Here is a 15638-nt window from a genome sequence, read left to right as displayed (position 1 = left end):
TGTTAATCCAGTTAAAGCCTAGACTCTGCCAGGCCAGCTGAGACTCCAGCAGATGTGGATGAAGTTTCCTCCTCCCAGCTCTGGTTAGAAGAGGTCTCATTGTGCTCTGTAACCAATTTACTTAAGGCAGTGCTGTCCTGCTTTCCTTCCTCTCAGGATACCTTCTTCTTCTTCTCCCACTGTGCTGCTCTTGCAGTGTTCTGTGCTATACTTAGGGATGTAATTCATCATGGATTTTTTTGTTTCAGTCCAGGTTATTTCAGGTTTCGGGTATGCATGTTCAAATGAATGGCCATTCATTTCAAATTGGTGTCTGCTATTATTTAATTCCTTTCCTCACCAGCTCTCTGATTTGTGCCATTTTAGCTGTATCCCTTTGTAGCACGGGTTCGTAGTCTTTTGAATGGATTTAAAGCAGGTTGTTATCTAACTATTGAAATAGAACAGATAGACAGGAATTTGAAATGTTTGTCGTTGTCATTTAATTAGCCCAAAAGACAGTGCTGATAGTTGTTGTTTGTTATGGTGACAACACACATCAGTAGGGCTGTAAAGTGTGTCACACTCACTGGTTTGAGAACTCTGTTTTATCTTTTTCTTACAGCTATATTCCAAATTAACAGAAAAATACATCCATACACCAAACAAAATTTCTCTATTTCACCAAATTAAAGGCCTTGGCACACAAAGTCTGTATTTTTCCTATTTCGTATTTTGCTCACTTGCTTCTATCGACTGAAGGTACCTCCCTAGCTGTAGCCTCTCTCTCCTTTGTCTTGCATTTGGCACCGCCGGTTATCTGAAGGGGCTGCACTGTACTCCCTCTCTGTCTCTGTGCAGTCCACATTCTTCTCCTTGTCATAATCATCTGTCTGAACTTTACTATCTGACCTGTTGAAAGTAGGCGTTATGAGGAGTTATGAAATGATACAGTGCAACCTGTTCCTCTCTCTTGTTGCAAATGTATGTATCCTAACAGGTTATGCCACATGTTCTTCACTGCTTTTTGGTCAAACAACTTTCTAAATAACTATAACGATGGACGGAAGTTTCTGTGTCAGAAATAGTGCAAACATTATTGACGCAACATACGGTCATATTTATTTTTTACCGTGTGACAATTTCGGATGAAAAATAAGGACAATGAGAAGAGTCTGATGTTGGCTTAATTACCTTGTTAACTCTAAAAACACACTTCATTCAAACAGAAACAAAATAAAAATTAAAACACCAAAACTATCTTGGTTAATGTTAGTTCTTTCTCTAGCCCCTTTTATCCTGCCAGATTTTCAGCGAATGTTGGGCCGTTTTGCCGGCAAGCTGCGAGCGTTTAGACACACAGAGCCGGATTGGCGAGTTGATCCGAGGTGCCCAATTTTCCGCCTCGTAGGGTAGTCATATTGGCCAAACCCTTTCAGTTTAAAAAGAACAAGGCGGCCTTCCGCAACGGGAGGGGCTGTTGAAGACTTGTGGGAGGAGCTGTTGATGACGCCGCACTTGCGACCCACTGGCAGTGGATAAACAGGAAACAGCTGATAGCAGGAATTAGCAAGCAGCTAGTAGCAAGTGGGAAATGCAAACCTGACAGACACTGTAAAGATGAGCAACTGCGCCCTCCTTGCACTCGCAAACGAAGAGACAATTAACCGTCAGATGACAGGAACGGTGAAGCACGGGCCGACTTAAGAGAGAATTGCCGAAGGACTGACTACCGCCGCCTGACTACCGCCACCTGACTAGCCGCGGCTTCCCTCCCACGTCACTGTTTACATCACACGCCGAGCTACACGTTTTGTTCCTTGCTCACGCCCCCCATTCCCCCGAAAAAGGTGTATTCTGTAGAAACAAAAGTAGGTAGGCGGAAATTTGCCGCACTCCCTGATTTTGCTTTTATACTGCCAATGCTGAAAGAAGACTGATTGGGCTTTCCTGCAAATTTGCACAATTCCTATCTAAAAAGGGTTACTGTTCCAATAATCACACTCTGATTTTGGTCGTAATAAACCCTAAACTCACTGAGTTAGATGGAAATCAATATACTGTCTATCCTCGCTGTCTCTCTCTGCCTCTTAGCAGCTCTCACTTGTTTCGGAAGCAGCTATGGTCATAATTTTCAACATGCAAATAATGGTTACAAAAGAAACAGGAAAATAACATAGACTGTAAAAATAATGGATGTAGCTGCCATGGAGTCACCCATTGGTTTGTGGATTCCCATTTTGAAGTCTGGAGTTTGGCATTTCAGCCATCGCCATCTTTGCTTTTTTGGAGCCAGAAGTGACCATATTTGGGTGAGAGGCTGGATATGTGGAGGAGCGAGGGGTGGATCTGAGAAGCAACCTGTCACTCGAAACAGCCCGCCCTTAGTAATGCGTAACTTTAAGCCTTAATGAAATGTTAAGAGGCGAGTTATATAAAAATTCATCCTCCCTACAGTTGTCACAAAAGGGGAAATTAGCTATGGAGAGCAAAACCGTTTTTGTCCCAGACTGTAAACATGTTTATTTCTGCCGTGAAATTGGGCATTTTAACATGGAAGTCTATGGGGATTGACTGGCTTCTGGAGCCAGCCTTAAGCGGCTGTTCAAAGAACTGCAGTTTTTGGCACTTTCTTGTTGACTTCATTTTTCAGCCCCAGAGATTGCGTCTTGGAAAATAATAATAACAGTAATGTTTTAAAAGTAACATATTGTTTATTTGAAAATGTACTAGGATACCCCAGTGCTTGTTTTGGTGTTCCTGCAAAACCTCACATCAGCATGATCACAACTTGTCACAAATGGAATTATTTACAAGTGTATAATGGCAACAGTACACACAATAGTGGCCACTGCTCTGACCATCCTGTTAATCTGAATGGGAATGTTTGTTCCATCTATTCTATGTGCGTGTAGTTTCACATAAAATGGAGTAGCAAGGGGGTGTTGTTTAACAATGACATTTCTATCTGTTTACACTTCTCTGCTTGCCTGATAACTCTCAGTGACAGCATGTGGTGACTCAGGTTGGTGTGAGATATGTCCTGTGTAGTCTGCCTGTCTTAAGTGAGAATTTATTGATCATTGGGACATGAAAAGATTAGCCTCACGCCCAGTGGTAATGCTATTTAAAGGGGAACACCACCTAATTTAAGAATTCCAATATGTTATTCCCATGGCCAAAGAGAATATAATCAATATTTTTGAACATGAGCTACTCTCTGTCAAAGCCAGAAACCAGAGAAGGAAGCCTCAAATTTGTGATGTCGCAGGGTATAAAGTCTGGAGCTGTTCCATAGTCAATGAATGGGAGCCTGATTTTGTGGACCTACAGAGGGTTTGTTTTCTTTCTTTCTTTCTTTCTTTCTTTCTTTCTTTCATTTACCCAAATCACCTTTATTTTATTGTAGTGTTTTTAGTTGTAAAACAGAAAATGTAGCCATATACTTGGAACATTCCCCTGCGGGCTCTCAGTGTCATCTATAACATTTTTCCAAATTTATTGTCTAAAGAGCAACTCCGAACTTTATACTTGGTGGCATCACAAATTTGAGTTTTAGCACTCTAGTTTTTGGATTTGGGAGAGAGTTGTTCATATATATTAATATTTCTAGACATTCTTAGACCATAGGAGTAAAATGTATGAATTTTAAAAATGGGTAAAGTTCCTCTGTAAGTATCAGCTGTGCTACTCTACAGTCTTCCCAAGGTCATTCTGACAACTGCAGAAATATCCTCGAGGGTAAAAGTACCTCTGGTTGGAAATATCTGCTCTGCAATATTTATGCACACTCTTCCCTCAGCTGTAGATCAGTGGACACAGAAGAAATTGGAGCCACAGCTGTAACATAATTTCCCCATTCAAGAAAGCATTTCAAGTTGATAATGGAAAATTTGGTAGAAAACAACTGCCTATTTATATATAGAGCAAATGTAGACCAACACTGACATTCATTTGAAGGTGATTTCAGTCTAGTATTCAATCTTCTTTTAGCTTTGGTTTGGACACTGTTTTGGAGCTGCTAAATGCCCCAGAACGTTCACCAGCTAGTTGCTAACTTTGTCTGCCGTTTGATGTTGGACAGGTTTTATACTGCGAGTGCAAGTACAAGTAAGTAGAGAGATTTGAGTGCCTTTTTTTCTAAAACTGTCCCTGCTACTGAGAGCTGTGAGTCTGAACCAAACATTAAAGGTGTGAGCCATGAAAGCAAAATAATGAACTGAAAGACGCTGTAAAGCTTCAAAGAGTTGAGGGGGACTGCAGAGTCGGATGCTAATTCATCGAGTGTCATATGATGGTAATGATGTAAAAATAAAAGCGTAGCCTCAACTTTACTTTCGTCTTCTAACAAGCACCGGTTGTTACCTCCTTTTCCTCTGATTGGCTATACCCTTCTATGTGTTACATTCATCTGCTAAACGCTAACATGAGTCAAGCTATAAGCTAAGTTTTGTTTCTAGGTTACTGGAAGTAAGATAATGTGAAACATTGAAGCAAAACTCGATCTAGAGCAAAATCAGTAGTCCATTGTCTCTGTCTATGAGTACGGTCTCTTGAGAGCTCCAGCCAGCTCACAACGGGGGTCTGTGAGAGTGACTGGCAGGCTGGATAGCTTGCAAACCCCCCAGATATGAGCTTGGTTTAGCACCAGTATGAGAAGCTTCTCAAATCTGAAAATTTAGTTTTTTGTGAATTGTGAAACTGCTATTATTCAAAATAAAAAAGTTGATTTCTTGCCTCAAAAATTGTCAGACATAAATTTAATGATGAAATAGCATACAAAAGTCATGAAATACGTAATTGTTATTTGGAACAGGTAGCCTACCTTCCGAATATAGGAACAAAGGCATGTCAGGGCTGAGTCACTCTCCTTCCGCATTTGTCTAGTTTGCAGCAATGGCTTGGGTAATGATAGCGCCTAGCAAACGTCTGAAGGGATGTTGCCCAGGCCCCCAGGAAGTGCACCAGGCTTTGAAGCCAGTTTTCATAGTGGCCAGACAGTGGTACTGCAATTACTAGGGTCCGTCACACAATGCCCTGTGGCCCAAAAAAAAACATTTTAAGAATGAACGGGGCTTTGTCGCAAATGCTGTATCCTGTTCTCCCACAACACCCATGGTATTGCCACTTAGAGGCAGAGTAGAGGCAGGTAGCCATACTGTCGACACCCAGCAAGTCAGTTCCCTTTCAAGCAGGAAAGAATACAGCAGGCTGACATTAACTGCCAGCAAAAGTGTTTCACACATTTGTCTGTCTGGCTGTCTTTGTTTCTGTCCGTCTGTCTTTCTGTTTGTGTATGAAACAAAAATTACAAAAAAGTTAAGCTGGTCTTATCAAAATGGATTTCAGTTCAAGTACTTTCTGCTTTCAGTGTCAGAGAACCCTGATTGTTTTCTTTTTTTGGCTCTGTCACAGCCTTCTTCCACTTTCAGGCTCCTGCGTTCACTCAGCTCTTCAGTGTGAGTGGTGCTCAGCCGTCCTCCCTCTGATCAGGGTATAGAGTCATCTTTTGTTCGGTCATTTCAAACAAAAATAAATGTCAACTCACTTAAGAGTCGTGGAGCTTTTCTTTAATGGACTGGATCTAAAGAGCCTTTTATATCTGCTGCCTCTGACCCCTGAAATCCAGAATACCAGATAGCTGAGCCTTCAACTTGTTTCAGAATTGACGTGGCACTGTATCAGCTGGCATAATGCTGTCAGCTACCGATTCAGCTTTGATGGTGATCTTAACAGTGATGTTCAGACAAAGGGGCTTGTATAGGTCTGTTTTGTTCATTTCCTCAACAAAGCCATTTTTTGTAGTTCATCCATTTGGTAAGAGACATTCAGGCTTTTATTTTCTCCTGCCTCTCTTCATTCCTATCTGTATCAGAAGTCTCTTTGATGCTCCAATGTGTGCAAACTGCTCTGATTTTATTTGTTGCCAACAGAAGAAACAGAATCACACCAGTCCTGGCATCACTTCACTGGTTTTAGAAGTAATGTAGCTTTTAACCTCTTGTGAACCAGAGTGTAACTTCAGATCCCTCATATTACAGTACCAGTGTGAAATTAACACAGAAGGATGAGACCTGGAGGAGTGCAGAGCGGCCCAGTCAGAATTTGTTTTTAAAGCTACAAAAGGCAACTCTGCATATTGGCAACAGCATAAGGCACAGTGAGCTAACATCCACACAGTCTTGTATTATGATGTGATCAGACTGAACATGCCACATCCCTGGCAGTAATGCTAAGGATGTAACATTAATGAGTTCAAAAACTTGGCTAAGCACCGCTTTGCAGTGCATATTGTGATCTATACGTATCTGTATGTTCTATCTCCTTTTACTATACACGCACACATATATATAGTATATTTCAAACAGGAGAGACTCGTTTTTATAGTTAAAAGTATATTTATTAATATTAACATTAACACATTAACATTTTTCATAAGAATGAAGAATATGGAAAGTCTTTGGTGATTAAGGAGGGTGATGAATCCATAGTCGAATAGGGAACCCCCTGGGGTCTAGACGCTGGTGGTGGTAGAGGTGGTGAAGATGAGATGAGTGGAAGATGGAGAAGTGCCGATGATCTGGATGAGTACAGGAATGAGCCTTTGTTGAGCTTGTCCTGGACTCTGGATGCGATGGCTGGAGGTGAATGGGGTGGAGGAGGGCACGACAATTCTGCCTAAAAATGACAACTGACAGCAGCAGAGGAGCGCAGATTTAAAATTTTGCAGTAGTATCCTAATTGGCTGAGAGAGATCCTGGAAACTTGGGTCAGATACAGTGACACCGCGCTGGGTCTGCAGCCAAGCAGCAGACTGCTGTTTAAGACCAACAAACAACAAAAGCTGTAATATTTAATGCTGTAAAGCAATATTTCCAGTTGTGTTTGTTGCAGCAAAAATAGGCATTTTTTTAACATATACCCTGAGGGCCAAAACACGACATTCCAGAAAAAACCCCAATAATATCTCAGAAAACCCTACAAATGTTGTGTTTTCTTGTGGAATGTCATGTTTTGGGAAATTTTGTTGTGTTTTGAGAAATGTTGTTGCATTTTGACCCTCAGGGCCACTGTAATTTTTAAGGACATGTCAGGACATTTCAAGCTGCGTATGTTGTGACGAAAACGGTATTTTAATGACACTTTGGGACATTCCAGCCATTTGTTGCAACAGAACCAGGTATTTTCTGGTCAAAATATGATGTTTTCCTGACCCTGACCAAGTGGTTTCTGTGCTTATACCTAACCACACACTTGCCATAGCCATTCGCACAACCTAAAATTCTAAACGTTAATGTGAAAAACATTTAAGGTTTAAGTTTAAACATCTCTGCTACATATGACCCGTACAAATTTAACACGTCCATGGTTAGCAGAAACGTACAATGCCAACATTTATTTCGACAAGCATTTTGCAGCAGAACCAGATATACCTCATTTTTATTCCATGTATTCTTCTATCTTGTTAAAACCTGCCACCTACATCACCCACAAATCAACTTGATCGCCAACATTTCAGTCAGATGTGCTGGTGTGCTATGCTAGTAGCCTTCAGCATGGAGATGAGATGAAGAATGGGCTTTAGAAGACTGGTAAACTCACTTCTTTCCAGCTCCACATCCCCAGATTCTTTTCATTTCACAAACTTGTAGTCTTCAGACACGACCATCGCTGATTAAGTGACATCACTTCAGGCCATTTATCAGACTTCACACAGCTCCCTCTGGAGCCACAAAAGGCTTTATACAGCTTCTTTCACATATAGCTTAGTACTCCCTTAGGCCTGTAAACAAGGTTTGATGTGTAAAATGTATAAAAGTCTGCGTTAAAATCCTTCCTATCTCCTCTAACCTTTAACTTTATCACAGTTAGTGTCACACCGTCAGAGTTATGGTTTTATTTTATTTGTTTTCTGCCCTCTTCTTCTATCGTGTAACCTTGCTTCTAAGGCTTTTGTTTGTCTCGGTTACACAGCTGTTTTTAAGACTTTTAGATCAAGTTCAACTTAAGTGCCAAGTACGGCTGTAACTGAAGATGATTTTAATTATGGATTAATCTGTTAAATGTTCTTTTTATTGATCAGTTTATCTTTTAGTCCATAAAAAGTACAAAAAAATGTGACTTTGAAATCTGAAAGTTGTGAGAACCCAATTTGACACTTCCCAATAGTTTGTTTTACCAAACAACACTCTAAAACTCTATATAACACTTAGAAGCAGTGAATCACACACATATGAGAAGCTAGAACCGGTAAATATGTGGTATTTTTGCTTGATTAAATAACTTGTATTAGTAGATGATCAAACTTTGTAAGAAAATTACTACTAATGCAAAATCCTCAAACTTTGTGACCGAGACAGATCTTTGCATTGATAGTGAATTTAACTTTCCCCTATTATAGCTTGACTGTACTGTTTATACTTAAAGAGGAACTGCAGTACTTCCAGTATTGAGAGAGGCCACTGCAGCTGGCGGAGGCGAAATGGGCTGCAATGTAACCACTCCATGAAGGTGCATCCAAAGTTAATGTCCAAGAGTGCTTGTCTTTGCCACTAACAGGTTCAGATTGTTATCATGAGCATTTAGCAACATTACAGCTACAAGGACCCTACAAGGAAATGAAACATTTTTTCTTTACCTTTTGCTTCCAATCTGTTTTGTGTCCAAGTCACACTAAAAGAGAAGTCTCGTCCTCAGATCCCATGTGAGATGATTTAGGGAAAGAAGTGCTTGAACTATTGTTTTTTTGTGTTAGAGTGCAGAAAGTGGATCTCTTAACTATTAGATTTTTAATGTCATGGCTGAATATTGAGCCAATTTCGGCAATGTGAATAAGTCCCTGAGAGCTCAAAAGGAGACTAAGTGAGATTTGGACATAAAACAGACCAGAACAAGCAAAAGGCACAGATAAATGTTTCGTTTCTCTGTAGGGTTCTTTTTGTAATGTTGTAAGACACTCATAATAACCATCTGAACCTGTTAGTGGCAAAAACAAGACCTTTTAATGAACATAAATTGACGGGGCGCACCTGCCCTAAGTAGTTACATTGTAGCCTGTTGGGACGCAGCAGACTGCAGCACTTTTGTTAAATATCAGACCAATTTCAAAAGTTGTTTTTATCATTAGTAGCTTCGATACAAAAACATGGGAAAATAGGATCCAGGTTGAGAAATACCCGAGTATCCATTTTATACTTGCTTCACAGAGCAATATGGTTATACAATGCCTTAGTGCAGCAAACTTTGTTTGGCTGTTTGGTTCTATATTGACATACAGAAACAAACACATCAGGTTGCCATGTTCAGGGTCATCTGGTTGAAAATGCATTCGAAGAAACGAAATCAAATGAAACACACCTGTAAAGCCCTTTGAGACAAACTTTTTAGCTGCAGACATAAGACTGACATGACGTGACTACCTTCCACCAGCCTTGAAAACCCTTGAAAGAGTCTTGGTTTGAAAAATATTCAACAAGACCTTTTAGGTTTCTGAGCCATATAAATGGCCTTGACAACAGGACGATGTTTCTGTAAATAAAATATATCTACCCAGTGCCTCAGTTCTGTGCACCTATTTGCAAGGATCAATACCCAAACCTGAAGAAACCTTGTGGTATGATTTGTTTTTATACAGCAGAGGTTTAAAAAGGATTTCACTAGTGTTTGTTTAGAGTTTCTATGATGCTGAGAGAAAAAGTATCATGTCTTGGCACCCTGCATGAAATGCTGTGTCCTTAAGAAGCCAGCAGTGACGTCAAGTGTCAGAGCCTTAACTTGTTTACTTGCTATTGACAACATCAATACGTTGATGTTCACACTTCTAATCTATTCGATTCAAAATCAGCTACAACAACCATCACAAAGGAAGCATTATTTTCTCCATGTGAGACTTACAGTGGAAGATTTATTTCTGCATCTGTCAGGCATGAAGCCTTGTTTTTTGCTATTAAATCTTGTTTTTCTAAAAATAAGTGGAAATTTCTCTAAATGGCAAATTATTCTTTTCAAAGCAAAACAATATTTTCTACAGTTTTCTCATCAATCAGCATTGTGGAGACACAAGATGGATGATTTGCTTAGTTTAGACTGCCTGTGACTCATTTCTGGCAAATTTGAAATTCTTTAAACAAGTGAAGCTGCATGGAAACAATCTCCCCCCGCAGGCAGAGTTACTTTTCTCTCTTCTTCCAATCAAACTCAGGCTTTATGAGTGAATACGAGATTACAACACTTATAAAGACAGATGTTTTTTTATAGTGCAAAGCCCCGCTGTGTTGGACAGCAGCCCAGCTTCCATCCTTGGTACTTCTTTTGAGAGAAAAAACTACAGGATGAGAAGAAGAAGCAGCTCACCCTTTAAAAGATCCAATATCAAGTCTTTCAAAGAATCCGTCTGCCTCTTTACAGAACAGAAGACACAATAAATTGTTAAGTGTATGTTATTTATATCGATCAGGAGGGTAAAATGAAGGATTAATTCCCAAACTGCCGGCCCACACAGTACCAAAGACTAAAAACAAAATAACCTAACCAAAAGCTCAGAGCTTTGAAAATCTTGTCGATAAATAGCGGGTAGATCATTACAGTGTTCAGGCTCTGTTTTATTTTTTAAAATATTTTGTGTGGGGAAAAATACATGAAATTTGCCCTTCAGTACCTCTCAAGTACAGCATTTCCACCCTCTGTGAGTGGTATCATTTTACCTGGCAAACACATAAATTACCTGCTATTTCTTAAAAGACAGAAGGAATACCGTTCCTGTGGAAATCATGTCAAGTGATGGATGTATCACTTCTGGCTGAAACTCCTAAAGTGCTACCTGACATTCATTTCTTGTAGCTCAAGATGAGCCAGGATTCACATCATTGTGTGGGAGTCACAGTTTGTCACTTTTTCCTATTTGCTCATGTTTTCTGCTTCCTTATCGGAACTGTACATATCTCAGCAAGAAAACCTCTATCATCATGTCAGGTCAGCGCAGATGACCGGACAGATATTTGGTTGCTGTGGTATTTTCCTCCCGGGAAAAAATGAGACGGATAGAGGTCATGTTTAGCTGTTAAATGAGCAGATCACAGTTCTTCCCAGGGAGAGAAGATCTATATTTGCGTGTGTGTGTGTGTGTGGGTGGTGAAATTGAGTTTTTTGGAGCTACTGACTAAGGTCCATAACCTATAAAGCTTACAGGGCTGTTGGGTTTTTAATGCATATGTCAACTCACTAGCTACAGTGACTCTGGAGCTCAGAGTGGATCTTGGTGGTCGTTCTCCTTCAATTCCAGGACAATTAGGGTGTGATGACACTCGATGTGCTTGGTGACAAGGTCTGTCTTTATACAAAGTGCTAATTTCATTTGTCATTTTCAAGTTGCAACAGACTTCAGCAAATTCATCTGCACTATAAAGGCATCTCTGCAGGTATTGTGGGTTACTGTTTGTCAACAAGATGGCCAGGGAAAGAGATATTGAAAGTCAATCCCAAGTCCCAACCTCACCTGCACGCTGTGCCCAGGAATGTCCTGAAAACTGCATAAATAGAGGCAGAGGGCAGGGTCTCTGCAGACAACCCAATTACCAGGATAAATGTTGGCACAATATGACACAAAAACACTTGGTTGTGCACAGCAAAAAAAAGTTTTGTTTTTTTTTTTAACTTAAAATACCCACTTTAGGAGCACAATACCGGCTGGAAACGCAGCAATGTCTCAGTAAAAATAATCAATCACTTTTTGTGGCACTATGGCCAGAAAGACAGTGACAGGTTGATAAGAAAACACCCATATTTGATTGCTTAAAAACTTTGGTTGTCTGTCAGCTTTGCAGGGATCTTGCCAAAGTGACATGAAACTGTCAGCTCATAGACATTGATATGAAACATATGACATGTACAAAGGTAAAATATCTATGGTTTGCAAAAACAGACACTACTGTACCAACATCTTCTTCTTGCGAATGGGCTACTGCAGATAAGTACATTGCGACACATTTCCAGAGGGTCAAAAGTGATGATTAAGAGGTATTACTTTTGAATGTGTCTGTATACTTTTAAGTAAACTTAACGATTAGATATAAAGTAAGCATAACTTAAGACTAATATTTGTATTTACTAACCTTTATCAAGGTGAGAGATCGACATGTAAGATTTTATAGTGGAAAAACTATCTAACTAGCTAACTAAAACAAACATTCCCCATCTTTGTTACCTTTGTAATTGTGCCAGTGTATGTTACTGTGGCAGTGCAAGGCACCTTTACTACTGTGTCATGCCAATAAGGTAAGGACTGCTGTATATACTTGACAATTGGAGAATACACCTATTGGCTAGCACAGAGCCAGCCAGACTGTTTCTCGTCTTTATGCTAAGCTACATTAACCATATGCCAACTGTAGCTATGTAGTTATTGTACAAAGGTCTTCTCTAACTCTCTGCAAGAAAACAAACAAGCGTTTATCCCAAAACTATTCCTTAACCTTTGATTTGTAAGAATAAAATTGAGCCAAGTTACTCCATCAACACTTTTTCAAATGTTTTGCAATCTGCTTTGACAAAGCGAAAGCGTAATTGCCATTGACAGGTTGGCCACCACCGCTTTAAAATGTCCTTGGTGCATGTTACAATCTTTATTTGTGCGTCTGTTGTGTGTTTGTGTCAGTGTGTGTTTGTGGGTGAATACTGTAGAAGTCAGAGGTCTGATTTGGCTGCCAAGTTTAGGGGAGAGGTAAAACTCACTGCACTGTTCTCTGCTGCAGGATTAGAAACGCTTATTTTAGATTGCCTATTGGTTTGGCTTGTGTGTGTTTGAGTGAATGTTACTGTGTGTGTTTATGTGTGTGGAGGAGCGAGCAAAGTGTGTGCTTTGTATGAGGATGCAAATAAGTGTATTTTTTATACTGCAGGGTGCAGGTCTGACAGCTGAGGAGATTTGTGGAATGTCTGTGTGTATGTGTTTGTGTTTGTGTGTGTGTGTGTGTGTGTGTGTGTGTGTGCTTAGTATAAGAGCACAAAGAAGCACACTTGACAGCGTTGTGGGGGTTTTTTTTTTTGTAAATTTTGTGTGAATTGTGTGTATGCAGATGTTTCCATATAATGTATTTGCACTTCTCAGAGCATTAGCAATGCCATTATGCAGCAGCAGTTAGCATAATTTCATGCACACATGAATCATATTTGTATCTGTTCATCACTCCTTCAGATTTTATCTGCCGTGACCCTGTGACAAAAGAGAAGGGAATCAGACACAGAGGAAGAGAGAGGGAGAAGCTTCAAATATACACATATCCTCACACTTACACTTAGAAATATTACTGTCACTGCAGGAGACAGATCATCTCCACTTGCTCTTGCTGACTCAGATTTCATAACGTGGCTCTTATCTGTCAGAGTTGTTCTTACTGGAGATGCAGTGAAAGATCAGAATAGTTTTCCTATCTTTTCAGGATTTTTTAATTCTATTTGGTTTAAAAAGGCTTTGGTTTAAAAGAAGAGGACTTCTAATCTTTCCTCCTTTAAGGCTATTATCTGATTCATTTTAAGGCTTTGTAGAACAAGATGATCTCAACTTACCTGCAGGACTTATTGATCGGCACCGATGATACGGCAACGCCGTCTCCTTTCACAACTCACTTTCTAGCACAAAATCATTAGTTGTTATTAAACAAACCCCATGCACCACTTCAACTGCTCAGCAATAAAAAAAACAGGTTTAAATTACATGATCACTGTCACTGTGTTTGCCCTAAAGCAACAAGAGCAAATTAAGGTTTTGTAAGGGATCATTTCAGACTGTTTACATGCCACGTATATCCCACATTATCATGAGTCAGTAGTTCATGTATAACCCACACATTTGGAAAGGCTCTGAACATGTGAACACTGTGCTGACGGGAATAAAGAAGGAAGGAGTTCCTAAAGGTGGCAGGTTGGGATGGTGGATGTGTCACAAAATACTGGACTTTCCCCAGGAGACTGGTGTTCAGAACTGTGTGAACTTTCAGCCATTTTAAGATCAGCCTCACCATGTTTCTTTTCCTAAACCTAACCACATTAATTTTACATTAAGCACCTAACTTTATGTTAAGTCAAAATGTCATTTGGGGGCACTAATTCATAGGATATAATACAAACTGTTGTATGAAGTACATTGATTATGTAGGATCCTGGTATACTACATTTTCTTTTGGAACTTCATTACATATATTTTTCCATGTTCAATGAACAAAAATAAAATAACATAAAATCAAACACATTAGCAAAAATTCACGTGAAGAATCTGTAACAAAATACACAGGTCACTGGATAACAATTTCTTATCAGTTGTTGATGTGTAGCAAGTTATTTAGCCAGCCCACTGTCATCACAAAACAAAACAAACAAACAAAATCAACCACTTAAATCGACTGTGCAAGCTACTTTTTACCACCTATATTTACATCCATTGCGGGCTGTGACCTCTTGTGGCCACAGTAATTATTACAGGAGCAGAGGAGGAAATTACGTGATGTAGCATAAATTCCACCAAGTCTTCCTTACAGAGGCTTGGCTTTGAAGCCAATTTTTTGTTTGTGTACAAACATGGTATTTCACCTTATTGGTCCGTCACGTGATGCCATGGGGCCCAAGAAGACCTTTCTTCCATAGATGACATCGTAAAATAAACGTCTGTAAGTCTATGGATAACTTTTTGAGTCCACTTTAAAAATGAATGAATTTACAGAAAACATACAAAGAGAAAGTAAATGCTAACCCCAGATATTAGATAGATTTTAAGGTTTGTGGCCTCTTCATTTAAATTGTATTGCTTGTAGTATTGATGATACACGCTAGATAGATGTAGCATTCATTATAAACCACTTTGGTTAAGAGCATCCACAAAATGTGGCTGCTACCTGAACAAACTTCATACCAGCTGAGAGAATCTATACAGAAACATACAGAAAAAGATTAGCATATAGAGCAGAAGATTAGATTAGAAGGAAGAGGAAGCTTGAGAGTTCAACCAAGAGATCTCGAGTCTGATTTGTTCTGTGGCTTCAAGAAGGGGGCTCAAATCTTTCTTAGTCAGGAGGGAGGATGTGGAGAATATGTGATATTCTGGGTTTTATTGTCTTCATAGGCAGACTAACTCAGACAGGGAGATATTACTGAAGATGGATTCATGTCTGTTACTTATTTCTTTACTGACTCCCCTCTACCAGGTGTAATTTATCAGACACATCTGACTGTTTGTGACACCTTGTCAGGGACCAAGCAGTAAGACAAGGAGAAAAACAGGATTTGGTTGGAAAAATACAGGGTTTTATTTACCCCCAAAATGCCAAAAACAATACAAAGCAAGAACTTAGTAACTAGGCCCATAATGCCTGGTACACACTACAGGATATCAGCCCGACTCTAGCCCGATGCAGCAATCTATGGTGTCGGCATGGATTGTGACAATGAGTGTCGTACACGATAATCCATCGTTTCGTCTCGTGTAGTGTGTCATAGTAGACGACAACCGATGCCACATCTGGGATGCCTCACGACGTCCTGACAGAAAGTCCAGCATGTTTGATTTTCTTTTTGTCATTCACGACTGCTCCTGTCACAGATGTCACTTTGACCAATATGAACACCAATTGATGTCGAAACTGTACAACAGCAACACCTCAGCCTTTTTG

At 39.8% G+C, this 15638-nt stretch overlaps 1 protein-coding gene across 3 annotated transcripts in view; it reads left to right on the top strand.

The window, feature by feature from the left end:
• Positions 1–15638, top strand: part of pvrl2l (PVR cell adhesion molecule related 2 like) — a 445969-nt gene that overhangs the window by 275107 nt on the left and 155224 nt on the right. The gene's annotated exons all lie outside the window — the stretch shown is intronic.

This window comes from Epinephelus lanceolatus, chromosome 16 (genome assembly GCF_041903045.1).
Source record: "Epinephelus lanceolatus isolate andai-2023 chromosome 16, ASM4190304v1, whole genome shotgun sequence".
Lineage (NCBI taxonomy): Eukaryota > Metazoa > Chordata > Actinopteri > Perciformes > Serranidae > Epinephelus > Epinephelus lanceolatus.
The sequence above is the reverse complement of the archived record's forward strand: the minus strand, read 5'-3'. Positions and strand labels throughout refer to the sequence as shown.